The sequence below is a fragment of the Camelina sativa genome, chromosome 5 (genome assembly GCF_030686135.1).
Source record: "Camelina sativa cultivar CO46 ecotype springtype chromosome 5, ASM3068613v1".
NCBI lineage: Eukaryota > Viridiplantae > Streptophyta > Magnoliopsida > Brassicales > Brassicaceae > Camelina > Camelina sativa.
This window is the reverse complement of record NC_141884.1, coordinates 30951328-30955816: the sequence shown is the minus strand read 5'-3', so window position 1 is coordinate 30955816 and position 4489 is coordinate 30951328. Positions and strand designations below refer to the sequence as shown.

At 39.7% G+C, this 4489-nt stretch overlaps 1 long non-coding RNA gene across 1 annotated transcript; it reads left to right on the top strand.

The window, feature by feature from the left end:
* The first annotated feature begins 437 nt into the window (after nucleotides 1-437).
* Nucleotides 438-1110, top strand: LOC147944521 (uncharacterized). The gene is made up of 2 exons (XR_015598139.1): nucleotides 438-678; nucleotides 853-1110. It is a non-coding gene; the product is annotated as an uncharacterized LOC147944521 (long non-coding RNA).
* Nucleotides 1111-4489: the final 3379 nt, after the last annotated feature.

Below are 4489 nucleotides of genomic sequence, written 5' to 3'. Positions count from 1 at the left end.
CGAAAGATCTTTGATATAAAGGGCCAAAATATGGAAATGTGATATATATATATATATTGTTATGACACAATACCTAAATGATTGAATGTTATAACTGTTTGAGGCAGGTTTGACATTTATTGTGAAGAGAGAAAAAGTTTACATTGCAAACATAATACTTTTTATTCTCTCTAGAAAATCTATACTATGAAAGTTGCTCAACTCTATCCATCATTCTGCACATCATCACTTGAAGAGATGTCATGTGGATAATCAAAATGTAATTACAAATAGTCTTTTCCCTTTCAGATCATTGTCTTTTCATCTTCACCATTTCACCCATTTCATTATCGTTAATATCACTCCTCAATAAAATCACAATAAATCAGAAAACATTTAATGTTTTCATTTTCTTATCTTCACAATCATTAGGCAATCACTTATAAAACTTGAAAAATGCTAATTATCAAAAAATAATACAAAGACTACGGAAACTATAAGCATTGTCAACAGTTAGGAATTTGGTTTTTGGTTTTTAAAAGTTGAAAGCAAGATGTTTATGATATTGGTTGCGGCAGAGAAAGAAACAATGAATTGGGAATTGGCGAATGATGGACAAGAGAAGATGGTTTTGAAACTCCAGCTCACGTAGGCAATACATGCATACAATTTATCTCCTCTCATACTAATACTTTTAAGGTTAGAAAAACTCAATTGTGTGCTCCAGATACAAAATTTTGTGTGAATCATATCGGCTTGGTCACAATCCTCAATATAAATTTTATTTTCTTTTTGTATGTTTATGTAAAAATGAGAATCACACACAACGTGTTTGATCGATATATTGAATAGTAAATCACATTTTTTATGCAGTGGCCATCATCGCCTCTCTCTGATGCTGTTTCTTTTGATGTTGTGAGTAAGAGTCGAGGCGCCACGTTATAGCTTTAGAGGCAGATTCTTGTTGAGATTCGTCTATAAATAGGTGACCAGGCTTTGATCAAGTTAATTGGTCATATTGCTAAGAAAAATTGTATTGCAGAGAACATATATATATACTAATTTTATGACTTTCGTTCATCATTTTATTTGAATTTGGCTTGCTTTTGATATGTCATGTCGTGTTTTTAATTTCGTCTTCTCGTAAAAGTATGGTCAATGGTTGCTATGGATAATACCTGAAACATATCATAAGCGAAAATCATTAAAAAGATTTTTGCATACTTATATATGTTTTGAATATATATTGTGTATCGAGATAGAAAAAAAATATCAATAGACTTTCAGAGATCGAGAACAGCAGAAGTAAACTTTTGTGACAGTTAGGTGAAGATGTTTAGTCGTCACAGTTTGAGACTACGGTTTTGTTATAATGAGTGACTTATTTAAAACGGTTATGCTGGTCACAAAATATGACAGTTTTGAGACGATGTTTTAGTTGATATTTTTGACCAATTAGCAATGATTTTTTTTGTAATAATCAGGGACGATTTGAGACTAAATTTTTGTCATAATGAATGACAGTTTTGATACATGTTCTTAGTTAGTAACCGTGACGGGAAAGTGACAGTTAACAGGTCACTAAGTGTGACGTTTGAGACTACAGCGGCGTCGTAAATAGTGACTAACTTGATACGTGATTTTGGTCATGTAATATAACATATTTGGGACGATAATTTTAGTAAGAAATTGTCACATTTTAGATACGTTTAGAAATCGTTACATTTGGTGACGAAATAGATACGTATTTGTTAGTTGCAACTGGTGTGACGTTTTAGTGACGAAATATATATGTTACATTTAGTAACGATTGTATTGTAACCATTCATCAATCGTCACAAATTCTTAACAATTTTTTATTGTGAAGAAAAAACTATTGTGACGGAATATTATGTCACAATGGACTTATTTTCTTGTAGTGATAGAGCACACACTTATCCATCGATATAGTCTAAGATCAAATTTGACATGTCCATAATATCACAAAACTGGTGGACATGATTTTAAAATGTTGTCTATCATTGTTCATAACATGTCTACGGCGTATTATTTGACATACAAACATCTTGGACGACTTGTATTGAGATAAAATATCCACCATGTATCATACTTACAACATTAGAGTACTTATAAACAAAACTAGTCCATCAAGTTACCTAGTAGGATACGAACCTTGTTGTAACATCCGCGAACCATTTTTGGTGTTTTGGTGAGGGTGTCGATCGACACCACAGGAGGTATCGATCGACACTCATTGTTTCTGGTTCGACCGGTTCAATTTAATTATCGATTTGGACCGGTTTGGTTTAGGGAAAACCACTAAACTGAGATATTTAAAGGATTAGTCGACCAGAAGGGTTTTGGGAAGTGTTTTTGGTCGCCGTTTGTTTGTTTTGAGAAGAAAAGAGAGAAAACTTTGTCCTTGAGCTTTTGAGAGAGATTGGTGAGATTCCTTGCTGTTCTTGGGAGATCTAAGGCTGTGAAAGTGCTAGAAGCTTGCTAGGAGTGAGGAAATTCGTTCTTATTGGTTAGAATCTTTCTGCAGAGAGGTGAGTGCATGACCATGGCTAATCTAAACCTTTGATTTCCTTGTTCTTGCTTGCTTGTTGTTTGTTTGTGTGTTTTTCTTGCTGGGATTGGTTGATACAGGTTCCTACGGATGTTTAAGGCTTGGGTTTCGAATATTGGACGATTTGGAGGAGATTTGGGAGCGAGATTTGACTCTCGACTTCGCGCGGATCGCAGTTGCAGAGGGAGTGTCGATCGACACCACTTGGTGTCGGTCGACACCAGCAAATTGGGCATCGGTCGACACTGTGGGGTAGTGTCCGTCGACACCAAGGCCAGTGTCGGTCGACACCTCCCTTCCAGCGAGACGATGTTTGATTTCCTGGTTTGTTTGTTTGTTTGTTGTTTGTTTTGGAACATTGGAATCATTGTTGCTTGTGTGTATAGCCCAGTAGATGGGAGAATTGCCTCACTGAGTGTTTATCAAATACTCATGCATCTCAATTTATGTTTGTGGTGCAGGTAAAAGGAAAGTGTGATCGTGGAATCAAGGCAATGAAGAGGAGGATGTTCTAGGGACTCGATTGGATGTTGTCTGGTATTGCTAGGTTTCTAGAGTTGAGTCATTAGAAACATTGCTAGGTTGCCGGTTTCATGTTTCTTGTTGTTTGGTATTTGGATATTGCTTATGCTATGATATTGGATTGTTATTGGTTATTATTGGATTATTATTGGATATTGGTTTGTTATTCCGCTGTTGATTGTGAATGTAGTTAGGTGGCTAGTGGGTATGGGACCACTAGTTGTAGTTTATTTATATATATATATATTATTTATTATTTAATATTTTTAAAAAAAAGGGTTGGTCGTTGCATTTTGGTATCAGAGCCCTTATGGTTCTAGGTTTGGGTTCGCTAGGTTTCTGTTGTGATGTTTGGGATTGCATGTCTTGATTGATTACGTGAGTTAGTCAATTGTGTGTGGCATGGAATCCTAGAACATCCTCTTCGAGCTGACTGTGTGATTCCACGGTGAGTTTATGTTTCTGTGTTTTAATAGAAATTGTTTGCTTAGTCTTCTGTTCATTGTAGTGCAGATGGCTAGAGAGGATACTGTTGCTGGTCGTGGTCGTGGATGCGGACGTGGTCGTGGTTGGGGCAGAGTCCCAGAGGTTAGTGAGGCCGAGGACCAGAGTGTGACAGTTGAGGGTGTTGGCGAGTCACAGGATGTTCCGGGGGATTCTGTGAGTGTGGCAGGAGGGGGCGGTGTTGATGCTCCAGTGGCCGGTGATGCTAGGGTCCCGAGTGTGGGAGTCCAAGCGGGTGGAGTCCCTGGTACTGACATTGCGGTTATGCTAGCACAGTTGTTGGTGCGGTTACCACCAGTGGTACCGGCGCAGGCTCAGGTAGTGCCACCAGCGGTGGCGGAGGAGCAGCAGCCAGTGGCTGCGGATGTGGGAGTCCATTCTCGTTATATCAGCATGCTGACAGAGATGGGCCGTATTTGTACCGAGCAGTTTTCGGGAGGTACTGATCCTACCGCCGCGGAGGCGTGGAGGACGAGTGTGGAACGTAACTTCCATACTCTGAGATGTCCCGAGGAGTTTTGGGTGGATATTGGGGTCCACCACTTGATTGGTGATGCTCCGTTGTGGTGGAGTTCTGTGGCAGCCAGGAGAGTGCAGAGGGAGATGTCTTGGGCTGACTTCGTCTTGGAGTTCAACCGCAAGTACTTCCCTAGAGAGGCAATGGATAGGTTGGAGGTGCAGTTCCTTCTGTTAGCTCAGGGAACTCGGTCAGTGCGGGAGCTTGACTTGGAGTTCAGTAGACTTCTGAGGTATGGGGGTCAGGATATGGAGTCTGAGGAGGCTCAGATCAGGAGGTTTTTGAGGGCCCTACGTGATAATTTGAGGGTTCACTGTAGAGGTCGGAGTTATGCTACGCGTGCAGAGTTGGTTGAGACTGCAGCAGGGATTGAGGAGGACATCCGGGCACAGCCAGTG